Below are 18,084 nucleotides of genomic sequence, written 5' to 3' on the forward strand. Positions count from 1 at the left end.
GTCCCAGAAAGATGCCATTGAGCTATGGCCTAAAGAAGCGCATAGGAGAGCAAAGAAAGAATTCCACAAAGCAGAGAGAAGTAAAGAAGCAGCAGAAAAAGCCAGAGAAAAAGAACTAAAGGAAGAAGGGGAACGGGTCAAGGCAGAACAAGCAGATAGAAAAAGAAATGCCCTTATCCAAGGCATGTATCCCGTCCTCGCTGAAGGACTAGCTAAAGTGACCCCGGAAGTACCCAGTAATTTGCCGCCACCACTGATTCCGACTAAAGTACGTAGACATAAACAGACAGAAGCTGAGGCTTTTCTTTCCTCTTATTTAGAGGAGGCCGCTCCGGATTATGTTAATGCAGGTTTTCCTCCTCCTCCTTCTCCTGGCAACAATCCTAACAATCCTTTTCACCCTCCGCCCGCATCACAGGATCAACCGACACCAGCAGTGACAATGACAGTAAAAGACGATTCAGGACAAGGGGCAGTGGGAGGGGGGGCCACAAACATACCGCAAACACCGCCACCATCACGAGCACTACAAGAATTAGCATTACAACGAACGCCAAAAATGACAGCATCACCTCATAAACAAAATTTCACATTGTATATACGATCCGGTACCAGGTGTGGGCCCGATGCTCATGTTCTCACTACGATTAAGACGCGTTGCAGACTATTGATCACACTACCAGGCATGAAGGACAATTTAGACAGAATATACCATTTCATTAGAACGGGGGAGGGACCCGAGAGTATACATGAGGCCATGGCACAAAGAAAAGTGGAGGCTCAACGCGCACTTTTACGTTTTGTAGTTAATTGTCTGATCAGGGAACAAGACCAACCAAATAAAGGAGTAACTAGAGGTATGACAGAATGGAGCGACAATATAGCTGCCTGTAAACATGATACAATGTCAAAGATAGAATGTATGTGCAGGAAAATACGTAAAGAAATTCTAAATTTACACAGGAAAGAGCCAGACGAGAAAGAGGATGACTTAGCATCAGATGAGGCTGAGTCTGAACCAGAGGAGGTGGATAAAATGAATTATGTAGGCAGGGCAAGACAGTTTGACAGGCCCAAGGGGCTCGATTACAGCAAACATGGACCTCCCATACCAGAAAGATATTCTCTTGAACATCTGTTCCAAGCTACTGAGAACGCACTGAAAAGACGAGTAGAGTGTGATAGACCACACACCATACACGAACAGGAACTAGCCCGGTCAGCCGTTCAATGGGCGTCTAATTCTAACATATATAACAGTGACGTAGTGGCTCAGACCTTTTTGAGCCTTCTCCCGGAAGAACAGCGTTTGGCTGGTATTTACATGGTTCAACATCTAATCACGTTGTACGAGAATCAACGTGCTGATCCCGGTCCTTTATATAAATTACTGGACGATATACTCCTAGAGAGATGGATAGGCATAGGTAACGAATTAATTAATGTCATTCTAGACCAACGACATAAGTACTTGACTTTTCTGACCACGCACCTGATTCCTGCCCCACACCACGACAGAAAGATCTTACACATAGACAGACAGAACCCTCTACGAGAGGTGCATTCCTGTTAGAAATGCAACGAATGAGCTTCACCGAGTATATGTTTACACACCCTTGACGAAAATAGAAATACTGGAAATGAAAAAGATGCTGCCCTGCCATGATAAAGACCCTGGGGGATTCCACCGTGAATTAAAGGACATTCTCCGTATAGGGGATTACACATACGCTGACATCATTAAATTATTAAAGGTACTGTTGCCAGCAGGCATTTATGAAAAGCTTAACTCCTTGGACGCTCATGACGAGCTGAGCTCATGATGTACACCTCCATACACTCATGACGAGCTGAGCTCGTCATGAACAATGGGAATAAAGCAAAGCCAGCACAGGAGGAAAATAACACTAGCATCGATGGTGCTAAAGAGAAAGACTGGGAGGTGGGAGAGAAAAAGATAAATTGGACAGAATTAGAAGATGAGGATAAACTCCGAGGCCCTGGTGTTGGTCTTGGGGACAAAGCAAAAGCACTACCTGAACTATTGATACAGGTCCTGCCGAGATTATTGGTTACTAAAAAGGAAGATTGGGATGCTATTTCAGCCTGTAAACAGAAACAAGACGAAGACACCAGTGATTTTTATTCTAGATTCGAGAAATGTTTTACTATTAATAGTGGCCTTAAACCAAGTAGTGAATCGTACCCACGTCTTTTTGTGAGCAAATTAGTAGAGAATTCCTTACCCCCGATCAAAAATAGAGTACTGAAGGTTGAGAGTACCTGGCAAGCAAATAGCCCTTCCCAAATGTTGCAAATGTTACAAAATCACCAGAACAGAATTAGAGAGGAACAGGAACATGAGAAGAGACGCATGAAAGATACGAAAATGAAAGTGCTAGTTGCACAATCAGTACCAGCTAATGGGAATAAAAAGGGCATGGCACCTGTTAAAGGGAACTGTAATTATTGCAAGCAACCAGGTCACTATGTAAATGAATGTGCTGTCCTGAAACACAATATAGCCACAGGCAAGACAAAAGAAAGACCGCATCCTTCCAGACAGAATAGCACCCCACAGAACACGCAAACGCCACAGAACACGCAACAGACAGTAGCTACACCGCAACCAATAGCTGCTACACAACACGTCACGCAACAAATGTACCAGTACGCACAGTCAGACTATCCAGAATATCAACAGTACTCATGAAACAGCCTAGAGAGGGAGGTTGGCTTGCCCCTTATTGAAGTTCCTGTAGATCAAGAGGGTCCCTATGTACATAGTCGTGTATTGGGAAAAGACAGAAAATTTCTGATTGACACAGGGGCGAGCAGAACTACCATCAGTCATGACGAGGTTCCAGGGGCACCCCTCTCAGGCTCACAGAATATTTCCCTGGGATTTTCAGGAAAGCCTATTGTTAACGAAGTGTCAAAGCCAGTTTCCTTAGGAGTCGGTCCATTGTCCCGTACCACAGACTTGTTACTTACTAAGTCATGCCCAGAAAATTTGCTTGGTATAAAGACATTGGAAGAACTAGGAGCAGTTATTTGTTGTTCTCCGGAAGGAGTGCAATTGTTTTTACGTGATTTCAAAGGACATTATGTGTTGAGAGATTTTGATCCCAGACTCCAGAATGTACCACAGCATTTATGGGCGCAAGGTCCAACTGACGTAGGTTACATGCACATTACGCCACACTGTGTCGCTCTCAAACCAGGAGTAGTACTGCCACGAATCCGACAATACAAGTTACCACCTGATGCCATAGTAGCATTACTGAAAATTGTTGACGAACTCATTGCACAAGGAGTGGTAGTAGAAACTGACTCAAATGTATGTAATTCACCTATCATTCCTATTCTTAAACGAACAGACCCAAATGCACCACCAGTCTACAGACTAGTTATTGACCTTCGAGAACTGAACAAATGCATAATACCCCAGTACCCAGTGGTTCCAGACATTTCTTCATTATTGACTGCAATTGATTCCGAAGCGACGTTCTTTACTGTAATCGATCTCAAGAACGCCTTCTTCAGTGTCCCAATACATCCGGAGCGCCAATATCTCTTCGGATTCTGTTTAAATGGACGCAGCTTTAAATTTACGAGGGCTCCTCAAGGATTCACAGAAAGTCCTAGTATTTACAGTCAAGCATTGAAAAGACAACTAGACAGTATTCACATGCCTGCCAACACCGCACTGCTCCAATACGTGGACAATATCCTGATCACAGCACGAACAGAAAAAGACTGCGAACATGCATCTCTGATAGTCTTATATTTTCTGGCAGACAATGGGCACAAAGTGTCCCCTTCAAAGTTGCAATTCTGTGCACAGCAAGTGGTGTACCTTGGACACTTGCTGTCCAAGAGGGGTAGACAGCTGACACAAGACCGCATTCAGTTAATTGCAAATCTTTCACAGCCCAAGACACAAAAGGAAGTACGGGCCTTCATTGGCCTCACTTCTTACTGCAGACAATGGATTACCCAGTATGCATATCTAGCCAAGCCACTCATACAGTTAACAACCCCGGAGGCAGCGTCTTCGACTGTCCTCCCTTGGACACAAGAACATACACTTGCATTTGAAGAACTGAAAAAAGCTCTATGTCAAGCACCAGTTTTAGCGACTCCTTGTTACAGCAAGCCTTTTACACTTTTTGTCACTGAACGAGAAGGTACAGCATTGTCTGTTCTTACACAAGATCAAGCAGGCAAACACAAGCCTTGTGCTTATTTTTCTAGTACTTTGGATCCAGTGGCCCAGGCTCTGCCTGCGTGCCTGAAATCAGTTGCAGCAACAGCCCTAGCAATAAGACAGAGTGATTCTATAGTGTTAGGACACCCCCTGACAGTACAGATTCCACACTCAGTGGAAGTTCTCTTGAACAGGACTCAGACACAACATCTGACTGTAGCGAGACTGACAGGATATGAACTGACATTGTTCCAGCCACACATAGAGATCAGACGATATAATACTCTGAACCCTGCTACACTCTTGCCCTCAAGCACAGCAGACACTCCACCACATGACTGTGTGGAAGTAATTAATACAGTGACAAAGCCAAGACAAGACTTGACAGACATTGCACTACCAGACCCAGACCTGACACTTTATGTGGATGGTTCATGTATGAGAACAAGCACAGGAGGGTTAGTGGCCGCATATGCAGTGACCACTGATACTGAAGTTATAGAGACACATCGAATTGACACACTGTCAGCCCAAGCAGCAGAGCTCATCGCTCTGACGCAAGCCTGCATACGAGCCAAGAACTTGAGAGTAAACATATACACAGATTCACAGTATGCCTTCGGGGTCGTTCACGACTTCGGAGTTTTATGGCAAGAGAGAGGTTTCCTGACCTCTCATGGGGCCAAAATACAGCATGGTCCCCTTATCCAGGCCCTGTTAGATGCAATACACTTACCTACAGCCATAGCCATCATGAAGTGCAAAGCACATACTAAAGTCACTGACATCATTTCCCAGGGTAACGACCTGGCAGATCGAACAGCTAAACTTACAGCCCAGACTCCAACAGACACTCCAACAGACACGACAAAGACAAAAGTACCATCACTGACAAATTGCATGACAGTCAGGGATCCCTCACAAGATGTACTCGACATACAGACACATGCCACTCCAGACGAAATAAAGAAATGGACTGAACAAGGAGGGGTCCAGACTGACCAGGGTTGGATGACAAAAGGCAAAGCTACATGGTTTCTTCCTGACTCCATGGTACAAGTCATCATAAATACAGCACATAGTCCTGCACACTTAGGAGAGAAGGCTATGCTAGACAGTTTACAGAATATTTGGTTCAACAAGCACCTGCGTGCACCAGCAAAGCAGAAAGTGCGTACCTGCATGATCTGTTGCCAGTTCAATCCAGGCAAAGGCATTCCAGTGGAACAAGGTGGATTTCATCCTCCTGACCACCCTTTTGAAGTCCTCCAGATGGATTATATTCAGATGGACAGATGTCGAGGATACAAATATGTCCTCGTAGTTGTATGTGCACTATCTAGATGTACAGAAGCGTACCCAGTCCCAGATTACACTGCCGTGACCACTGCCAGGCAGTTGGTTCGAGAATTCTTTCCGCGGTACGGCTTGCCCCGTGTCGTGTACTCAGATAACGGTCAGCCATTCTCCTCTGAATTAATGAAACAGGTATCTCTTCTGTTAGGGTACCAGTGGAAGTTCCATTGTGTACGACACCCAGAGGCAGCCGGACTCGTTGAGAGACACAACCAAACACTTAAGACAAAATTAGCGAAAGCCTGTGCGGAAAAAGGCGTGGATTGGATGGTAGCCTTGCCGGTTGCCCTCTTTTACATGCGTATGGTAGCTCATTCCAGAACAGGGCTGTCCCCTTACGAGGTGGTTTTTGGTAGACCACAGAATATGTGGGGTACGCCTATGCCAAAGAGAATCACCGATGTTGACAGTAATATGCTGACAGATTACCTGGCTTCCTTGATGTCTGCACTCCTCTCTTGTCGTTCACAGGTTGCCGCCGCCTTCCCTGACAACACCGAAGTTAAAGAACATTGTATCGTTCCCGGTGATACTGTATTAATACGGAACTTTGATCGTTCAAGTCCTCTCGAGCCCTGCTGGCGAGCACCGAAGTTAGTACTGCTGACGACCAGGACCGCCGTCAAGGTCGAGGGAAGGAAGGGCTGGATCCATGCCCAACACGTTAAAAGATTCCATGGACACGGAACTGTAATCGAAACTAAGGACTGCCCAGGAACCAGTGACTCTAAACTCCCTTTGCTAGAAAAAACTCTGCAACAGGAGTACAAATTAAAGCTACGGTCTAGTAAGTCAGACAGCGTTTAATTGTTTAAGTCCACCCTGTGGTGAATCGGTTAGACAGGTTCCTGACATGTTTAAGATCGTAGACCCGAATAATAGACAGAGAGATAGGAAAGAGAAATACTGCAAAAACTTACGCAGCAGATGCGTAGTAACTCTGATCATTATGTTTTTTTTAAGTATATTGGTTATATGTATAAGCTTGATGCTACATGTTTTCTTTCCTCCTCTTGGTTCACATATACATTCTATCTTCAATGACACTGTAGAGCACACATTCAGTGATCTGCCACCCCATGAATTGTCATATCGACTAGCACTGCGCAACAATACTTTTATTAGCATGTTGCACCATTCTCATCAGACCAGCAATGTAACGAATTGTTGGGTATGTGGCCGACTCCCACCTTATCAGAAAATGAAGGGAGTTCTGCCCCTCTTTCCTTTTCCGTTTTCACACAATGGTTCATGCGGAGCATGGTTTGCTTTAATATCATCACAAGACAGAAAGTTCACAGATTCCCAGAGTGAATGGATTTGGGGAGATTTGAATATAGTAATGAACAAGGCATGTTTCCCAGACAAAGATGGTTTTCCCCAAAGGAAAGGAACTGATCTAGAAAATGAGGTGTATGAACAAGGAAATGTTTCCCTTAACCTTATGATTCTGAATATCCAGTCTGAGACAAATACAGGTTCACCGTTCATAACAGTCTTACCAGTAAAGGGAGAATTATGCGTTAGAAAGAAAGGTTCAGTGCACTTAGGACACAGTGAGTGTAATACAGTGGTTGAGTTCAATGATAAAGGAAAGTCTACTTTCAAAGCTTCCCGCCATTCCTATTTCATTTGCGGTCAGACAGCCTATGTACGTCTGCCCTTAGACTGGGGTGGGACGTGTTATATAGCGTTCCTACTGCCACCTGTTTTTCTAGCCCCATCCCTTTATCATCGAGATTCACGATTAATACATGTTAGACACAAGAGGGAGACCGATTCCCCAGTAGTTGATCAGACTGAGACAGCTTGGGAACAATATAAGGATTTCATTAAGGGATATTTCTGGTTCGTAGGTCCCGTCCAAAACAGTAAACTCATACGTAGGTTGACAAGAACTTTGGAAGCAGTAGTGAATGAGACTACTTCTGCTTTAGGTAACTTGACCGAGGAGCAGTCTGCTATGAGACTTGTTGTTCTTCAGAACCGCCTTGTTCTTGATGTCATCTTGGCAGATAGGGGCGGGGCTTGTAGAGTGATCAGCTCCAGTTGTTGTGTGTTTATTCCTAATAACGCACCATCCGTATACTCAGCAATAACCAGGCTCCACAAGATAGCTCATGAAATGCATCAAGACCCATGGTCTTGGTCCGGTTGGCTCTGGAGTGTAATATCAGGATAGGGTTGGACAGTGTTGTCCTTCCTAGGACTGATACTGCTCGTGATATTCAGTTGCTGTCTCTGTCTGCAATGTGGCCCAGCGATTTGCGGCTTGTGTGCCACTGCTTGTATTCCCCGTCCACGTCCACGTGTACAAAAGAAAAAAGACGAGCAAATGATGCTGTATGATCAGATATATGGTATCATGAATATAGATGTGTCCTGAAGGGCACAGTAGGGGACAAGGAGGGAATGAGGAAATAGAAATTTTACGTAGCCAGCGTATCCACTACATGCACCCTATGTATGTACATATACCCCGTGTATGTCCTTCTCATCATGCAATTCCCTTCTCATGCCTGTAATAATAATGCTTCTGCATTTCTGTCCAATGTTAGCATGTCAGTTATCAGGCCCTCCTTGAATGAAACGTTAATTCTGCACTGAGGCCTATGTTGCCAATGCATTTACATGGTACACGTTTAAAAGTCGAGATGAACTCGTTTTGTGGCTCAGCCGAGCCAGGACCCGAATCCAGGCTCTAAGCCTCATGTGACTCTGAAAACTGCAGAATAGTTATGCATCCCTGACCTCTCACTTACTTCCTGCTCAGCCGAAAGGTGCCCAGCCTGGTCTGCCACAGACAGTATTTTGCCTACAGTTATCTGCTCCGTTCCACAGAAACACATTCCTGTCTAACGAAAGTGGTAAACATATTCCGCCTGCAGAAGATAGGGCCTAGCCTTTCTGTCTCCATTCAAGTGGTTTACTGAACCTGCATCCATAGAAAGCCCATGGCCCCACCCAATGCATGAAGACATATAGGCACACACTATCATTTAGTAATGAGCAGCCTTTTCTCCAGCGACCTTTAAGTCAGACAATACATCCTCCAAACCAAACACAAGATATCAGATAATGTCAGAGGTGCAGGTCGTTCTGACATCCCAGACTCTTCTACTAGCACTAAAGTCAGCCCCCCCAGCTTTCCCCAGTTACACGTCAATTCCACGTCATGACCAATTTTGCGTGCACAAGTAGGGTAAAGGTTCCTGCTGATCATGCAGACCCCCTCTATGTATCCACCCACCTATGACACACCTATGACTCATCAAGTGAACACCCACATGTACGCTTTCATAGACGCCCTCTTTCACACCCATGTGCTCTTATCTCTCTTTCACTTGCTCCGCCTGGAGCGCTCCGCCTTCTCTATCCAGGTTAATGTATGTTTTAACTATATATATGTGTTCTGTGAATAAAGATTCAGCTGATGATCCTTCCTGATCCCTAGTGGTGATGGAACCCGATTCTCCAGTAACTCGAGTCACTGAATTAAAGCCCTTCTGAATTGGACACCACGGACACTGCCTCTCATTATATGAATAATCCTTATTAATGTATAGAAATTCTGACAGGGTAATTAATTTATTTACCACACATTCCTCAATCTCTATACACATTCATCTTCGGTCCCTGTAGACATTCATCCCGCAATCTCTATACACATTCATCTTCGGTCCCTGTAGACATTAATCCCTCAATCTCTATACACATTCATCTTCGTCCCTGTAGACATTAATTCCTCAATCTCTATACACATTCATCTTCGGTCCCTGTAGACATTCATCCCTCAATCTCTATACACATTCAACTTCGGTCCCTGTAGACATTCATCAATCAATCTCTACACACATTCATCTTTGGGGCTCTGTAGACATTCATCCCTGAATCTCTACACACACTCATCTTTCGGTCCCTGTAGACATTCATCCCTCAATCTCTATACACATTCATCTTCCGTCCCTGTAGACATTCATCCCTCAATCTCTATACACATTCATCTTCGGTCCCTGTAGACATTCATCCCTCAATCTCTATACACATTCATCTTCAGTCCCTGTAGACATTCATCAGTCAATCTCTATACACATTCATCTTCGGTCCCTGTAGAAATTCATCAATCAATCTCCCTACTCATTCATCTTTCGGGCTCTGTAGACATTCATCTCTGAATCTCTACACACACTCATCTTTCGGTCCCTGTAGACATTCATCCCTCAATCTCTACACACATTTATCTTCGGTCCCTGTAGACATTCATCAATCAATCTCTATACACATTCATCTTCGGTCCCTGTAAACATTCATCAATCCATCTCTACACACATTCATCTTTCGGGCTCTGTAGACATTCATCCCTGAATCTCTACACACACTCATCTTTCGGTCCCTGTAGACATTCATCCCTCAATCGCTATACACATTCATCTTCTGTCCCTGTAGACATTCATCCCTCAATCTCTATACACATTCATCTTCGGTCCCTGTAGACATTCATCCCTCAATCTCTATACACAATCATCTTCGGTCCCTGTAGGCATTCATCAGTCAATCTCTATACACATTCATCTTCGGTCCCTGTAGTCATTCATCAATCAAGCTTCCTACTCATTCATCTTTCGGGCTCTGTAGACATTCATCTCTGAATCTCTACACACACTCATCTTTCGGTCCCTGTAGACATTCATCCCTCAATCTCTACACACATTCATCTTCGGTCCCTATAGACATTCATCAATCAATCTCTATACACATTCATCTTCGGTCCCTGTAGACATTTATCAATCAATCTCTATTCACAATTATCTTTTGGGCTCTGTAGACATTCATCCCTGAATCTCTACACACACTCATCTTTTGGATCACTATATTCATTCATCCATCATCTCTATAACCACTTATCTTTCGGGCTCTGAAGACATTCATCCATCATATCTATACACATTCATCTTTCGGGCTCTGTAGACATTCATCCCTGAATCTCTACACACACTTATCTTTCGGTCCCTGTAGACATTCATTCCTCAATCTCTATACACATTCAACTTGGGTCCCTGTAGGCATTCATCCCTCAATCTCTGTACACATTCATCTTCGGTCCCTGTAGACATTCATCCCTCAATCTCTATACACATTCATCTTCGGTCCCTGTAGACATTCATCCCTCAATCTCTATACATATTCATCTTGGGTCCCTGTAGACATCCATCCATCAATCTCTATACACATTCATCTTCGGTCCCCGTAGACATTCATCCCTCAATCTCTATACACATTCATCTTCGGCCCCCGTAGACATTGATCAATCAATCTCTATACACATTCATCTTGGGTCCCTGTAGACATTCATCCATCAATCTCTATACACATTCATCTTCGGTCCCCGTAGACATTCATCCCTCAATCTCTATACACATTCATCTTCGGTCCCTGTAGACATTGATCAATCAATCTCTACAGACATTCATCTTCGGTCCCTGTAGACATCATCAATCAATCTCTATACACATTCATCTTCGGTCCCTGTAGACATTCATCCCTAAATCTCTACACACACTCATCTTTCGGTCCCTGTAGACATTCATCCCTCAATCCCTATACACATTCATCTTTCAGGCTCTGCAGACATTCATCCCTCAATCTCTATACACATTCATCTTCGGTCCCTGTAGACATTCATCAATCAATCTCTTTACACATTCATCTTCAGTCCCTGTAGACATTCATCCCTGAATCTCTACACACATTCATCTTCGGTCCCTGTAGACATTCATCAATCAATCTCTATACACATTCATCTTCGGTCCCTGTAGACATTCATTAATCAATCTCTATACACATTCATCTTCGGTCCCTGTAGACATTCATCAATCAATCTCTATACACATTCATCTTTCGGTGCCTGTAGACATTCATCCCTGTAGCTCTACACACATTCATCTTCGGTCCCTGTAGACATTCATCAATCAATCTCTATACACATTCATCTTCGGTCCCTGTAGACATTCATCAATCCATCTCTATATACATTCATCTTTTGGTCCCTGTAGACATTCATCCCTGAATCTCTACACACACTCATCTTTCGGTCCCTATAGTCATTTATCCATCATCTCTATACACATTCATCTTTCGCTCCCTGTAGACATTCATCCCTCAATCCCTATACACATTCATCTTTTGGGCTCTGTAGACATTCATCCCTGAATCTCTACACACACTCATCTTTCGGTCCCTGTAGACATTCATTCCTCAATCTCTATACACATTCATCTTCGGTCCCTGTAGACATTCATCCCTCAATCTCTATACACATTAATCTTTGGTCCCTGTAGACATTCATCCCTCAATCTCTATACACATTCATCTTCGGTCCCTGTAGACATTCATCCCTCAATCTCTATACACAATCATCTTCGGTCCCTGTAGGCATTCATCAGTCAATCTCTATACACATTTATCTTCGGTCCCTGTAGTCATTCATCAATCAAGCTTCCTACTCATTCATCTTTCGGGCTCTGTAGACATTCATCTCTGAATCTCTACACACACTCACCTTTCGGTCCCTGTAGACATTCATCCCTCAATCTCTACACACATTCATCTTCGGTCCCTATAGACATTCATCAATCAATCTCTATACACATTCATCTTCGGTCCCTGTAGACATTTATCAATCAATCTCTATTCACAATTATCTTTTGGGCTCTGTAGACATTCATCCCTGAATCTCTACACACACTCATCTTTTGGATCACTATATTCATTCATCCATCATCTCTATAACCACTTAGCTTTCGGGCTCTGAAGACATTCATCCATCATATCTATACACATTCATCTTTCGGGCTCTGTAGACATTCATCCCTGAATCTCTACACACACTTATCTTTCGGTCCCTGTAGACATTCATCCCACAATCTCTATACACATTCAACTTGGGTCCCTGTAGGCATTCATCCCTCAATCTCTGTACACATTCATCTTCGGTCCCCGTAGACATTCATCCCTCAATCTCTATACACATTCATCTTCGGTCCCTGTATACATTCATCCCTCAATCTCTATACATATTCATCTTGGGTCCCTGTAGACATTCATCCATCAATCTCTATACACATTCATCTTCGGTCCCCGTTGACATTCATCCCTCAATCTCTATACACATTCATCTTCGGTCCCTGTAGACATTGATCAATCAATCTCTATACACATTCATCTTCGGTCCCTGTAGACATCATCAATCAATCTCTATACACATTCATCTTCGGTCCCTGTAGACATTCATCCCTAAATCTCTACACACACTCACCTCCAACCTGGCCCTGTTAACTACCCCCCGTTTCCGAAAGAAAAAGGCCGGAGGAACGAAATTTGCAGTTCTCGCTCCTACTTTCTGGAACTCCCTCCCAACGGAACTCCGGATGACATCCTCCTACACTGAGTTCCGCAAGGGCCTCAAAACTTTGCTCTTTGCCCAAGCCTACAAGGTCTGATCCCCCCTGCTCCTGTTATCCCTCGCAATCCAAAAGCGCCAAGAAACCGCTTGGTAGTAGAGCGCTATATAAACACTTTTAAATTCAAATTCAAATTCAAATTCAAATTCAAATTTAAATTCAAATCTTTCGGTCCCTGTAGACATTCATCCCTCAATCCCTATACACATTCATCTTTCAGGCTCTGCAGACATTCATCCCTCAATCTCTATACACATTCATCTTCGGTCCCTGTAGACATTCATCAATCATTCTCTTTACACATTCATCTTCAGTCCCTGTAGACATTCATCCCTGAATCTCTACACACATTCATCTTCGGTCCCTGTAGACATTCATCAATCAATCTCTATACACATTCATCTTCGGTCCCTGTAGACATTCATTAATCAATCTCTATACACATTCATCTTCGGTCCCTGTAGACATTCATCAATCAATCTCTATACACATTCATCTTTCGGTGCCTGTAGACATTCATCCCTGTAGCTCTACACACATTCATCTTCGGTCCCTGTAGACATTCATCAATCAATCTCTATACACATTCATCTTCGGTCCCTGTAGACATTCATCAACCCATCTCTATATACATTCATCTTTCGGTCCCTGTAGACATTCATCCCTGAATCTCTACACACACTCATCTTTCGGTCCCTATAGTCATTTATCCATCATCTCTATACACATTCATCTTTCGCTCCCTGTAGACATTCATCCCTCAATCCCTATACACATTCATCTTTTGGGCTCTGTAGACATTCATCCCTGAATCTCTACACACACTCATCTTTCGGTCCCTGTAGACATTCATTCCTCAATCTCTATACACATTCATCTTCGGTCCCTGTAGACATTCATCCCTCAATCTCTATACACATTAATCTTTGGTCCCTGTAGACATTCATCCCTCAATCTCTATACACATTCATCTTCGGTCCCTGTAGACATTCATCAATCTATCTCTATACACATTCATCTTCAGTCCCTGTAGACATTCATCAATCACTCTCTATACACATTCATTTTTCGGACTCTGTAGACATTCATCCCTGAATCTCTACAGACACTCATCTTTCGGTCCCTGTAGACATTCATCCCTCAATCTCTACACACATTCACCTTCGGTCCCTGTAGACATTCATCAATCAATCTCTATACACATTCATCTTCGGTCCCTGTAAACATTCATCAATCAATCTCTATACACATTCATCTTTCGGGCTCTGTAGACATTCATTCCTGAATCTCTACACACACTCATCTTTCGGTCCCTGTAGACATTCATTCCTCAATCTCTATACACATTCATCTTCGGTCCCTGTAGACATTCATCCCGCAATCTCTATACACATTCATCTTCGGTCCCTGTAGACATTCATCCCTCAATCTCTATACACATTCATCTTCAGTCCCTGTAGATTCATTCCTCAATCTCTATACACATTCATCTCCGGTCCCTGTAGACATTCATCCCTCAATCTCTATACACATTCATCTTCGGTCCCTGTAGACATTCATCAATCAATCTCTATACACATTCATCTTTTGGGCTCTGTAGACATTCATCCCTGAATCTCTAAACACACTCATCTTTCGGTCCCTGTAGACATTCATCCCTCAATCTCTATACACATTCATCTCCGGTCCCTGTAGACATTCATCCCTCAATCTCTATACACATTCATCTTCGGTCCCTGTAGACATTCATCCCTCAATTTCTATACACATTCATCTTCGGTCCCTGTAAACATTCATCAGTCAATCTCTATTCACATTCATCTTCGGTCCCTGTAGACATTCATCAATCAATCTCCCTACTCATTCATCTTTCGGGCTTTGTAGACATTCATCTCTGAATCTCTACACACACTCATCTTTCGGTCCCTGTAGACATTCATCCCTCAATCTCTACACACATTCATCTTCGGTCCCGGTAAAACATTCATCAATCAATCTCTATACACATTCATCTTCGGTCCCTGTAGACATTCATCCCTCAATTTTTATACACATTCATCTTCGGTCCCTGTAGACATTCATCAGTCAATATCTATTCACATTCATCTTCAGTCCCTGTAGACATTCATCAATCAATCGCCCTACTCATTCATCTTTCGGGCTCTGTAGACATTCATCTCTGAATCTCTACACACACTCATCTTTCGGTCCCTGTAGACATTCATCCCTGAATCCCTAAACACACTCATCTTTCGGTCCCTGTAGACATTCATCCCTCAATCTCTACACACATTGATCTTCGGTCCCTGTAGACATTCATCAATCAATCTCTACACACATTCATCTTTCGGGCTCTGTAGACATTCATCCCTGAATCTCTACACACACTCATCTTTCGGTCCCTGTAGACATTCATCCCTCAATCTCTATACACATTCATCTTCGGTCCCTGTAGACATTCATCCCTCAATCTCTATACACATTCATCTTCGGTCCCTGTAGACATTCATCCCTCAATCTCTATCCAAATTCATCTTCGGTCCCTGTAGACATTCATCAGTCAATCTCTATACACATTCATCTTCGGTCCCTGTAGACATTCATCAATCAATCTCCCTACTCATTCATCTTTCGGGCTCTGTAGACATTCATCTCTGAATCTCTACACACACTCATCTTTCGGTCCCTGTAGACATTCATCCCTCAATCTCTATACACATTCATCTTCGGTCCCTGTAGACATTCATCCCTCAATCTCTATACACATTCATCTTCGGTCCCTGTAGATATTCATCCCTCAATTTCTATACACATTCATCTTCGGTCCCTGTAAACATTCATCAGTCAATCTCTATTCACATTCATCTTCGGTCCCTGTAGACATTAATCAATCAATCTCCCTACTCATTCATCTTTCGGGCTCTGTAGACATTCATCTCTGAATCTCTACACACACTCATCTTTCGGTCCCTGTAGACATTCATCCCTCAATCTCTACACACATTCATCTTCGGTCCCGGTAGACATTCATCAATCAATCTTTATGCACATTCATCTTCGGTCCCTGTAGACATTAATCCCTCAATTTCTATACACATTCATTTTCGGTCCCTGTAGACATTCATCAGTCAATATCTATTCACATTCATCTTCAGTCCCTGTAGACATTCATCAATCAATCTCCCTACTCATTCATCTTTCGGGCTCTGTAGACATTCATCTCTGAATCTCTACACACACTCATCTTTCGGTCCCTGTAGACATTCATCCCTGAATCCCTAAACACACTCATCTTTCGGTCCCTGTAGACATTCATCCCTCAATCTCTACACACATTGATCTTCGGTCCCTGTAGACATTCATCAATCAATCTCTATACACATTCATCTTCGGTCCCTGTAGACATTCATCAATCAATCTCTACACACATTCATCTTTCGGGCTCTGTAGACATTCATCCCTGAATCTCTACACACACTCATCTTTCGGTCCCTGTAGACATTCATCCCTCAATCTCTATACACATTCATCTTCGGTCCCTGTAGACATTCATCCCTCAATCTCTATACACATTCATCTTCGGTCCCTGTAGACATTCATCCCTCAATCTCTATACACATTCATCTTCGGTCCCTGTAGACATTCATCAATCAATCTCTATACACATTCATCTTTTGGGCTCTGTAGACATTCATCCCTGAATCTCTAAACACACTCATCTTTCGGTCCCTGTAGACATTCATCCCTCAATCTCTATACACATTCATCTCCGGTCCCTGTAGACATTCATCCCTCAATCTCTATACACATTCATCTTCGGTCCCTGTAGACATTCATCCCTCAATTTCTATACACATTCATCTTCGGTCCCTGTAAACATTCATCAGTCAATCTCTATTCACATTCATCTTCGGTCCCTGTAGACATTCATCAATCAATCTCCCTACTCATTCATCTTTCGGGCTTTGTAGACATTCATCTCTGAATCTCTACACACACTCATCTTTCGGTCCCTGTAGACATTCATCCCTCAATCTCTACACACATTCATCTTCGGTCCCGGTAAAACATTCATCAATCAATCTCTATACACATTCATCTTCGGTCCCTGTAGACATTCATCCCTCAATTTTTATACACATTCATCTTCGGTCCCTGTAGACATTCATCAGTCAATATCTATTCACATTCATCTTCAGTCCCTGTAGACATTCATCAATCAATCGCCCTACTCATTCATCGTTCGGGCTCTGTAGACATTCATCTCTGAATCTCTACACACACTCATCTTTCGGTCCCTGTAGACATTCATCCCTGAATCCCTAAACACACTCATCTTTCGGTCCCTGTAGACATTCATCCCTCAATCTCTACACACATTGATCTTCGGTCCCTGTAGACATTCATCAATCAATCTCTACACACATTCATCTTTCGGGCTCTGTAGACATTCATCCCTGAATCTCTACACACACTCATCTTTCGGTCCCTGTAGACATTCATCCCTCAATCTCTATACACATTCATCTTCGGTCCCTGTAGACATTCATCCCTCAATCTCTATACACATTCATCTTCGGTCCCTGTAGACATTCATCCCTCAATCTCTATCCAAATTCATCTTCGGTCCCTGTAGACATTCATCAGTCAATCTCTATACACATTCATCTTCGGTCCCTGTAGACATTCATCAATCAATCTCCCTACTCATTCATCTTTCGGGCTCTGTAGACATTCATCTCTGAATCTCTACACACACTCATCTTTCGGTCCCTGTAGACATTCATCCCTCAATCTCTATACACATTCATCTTCGGTCCCTGTAGACATTCATCCCTCAATCTCTATACACATTCATCTTCGGTCCCTGTAGATATTCATCCCTCAATTTCTATACACATTCATCTTCGGTCCCTGTAAACATTCATCAGTCAATCTCTATTCACATTCATCTTCGGTCCCTGTAGACATTAATCAATCAATCTCCCTACTCATTCATCTTTCGGGCTCTGTAGACATTCATCTCTGAATCTCTACACACACTCATCTTTCGGTCCC

This window comes from Lissotriton vulgaris, chromosome 8 (assembly GCF_964263255.1).
Source record: "Lissotriton vulgaris chromosome 8, aLisVul1.2, whole genome shotgun sequence".
NCBI lineage: Eukaryota > Metazoa > Chordata > Amphibia > Caudata > Salamandridae > Lissotriton > Lissotriton vulgaris.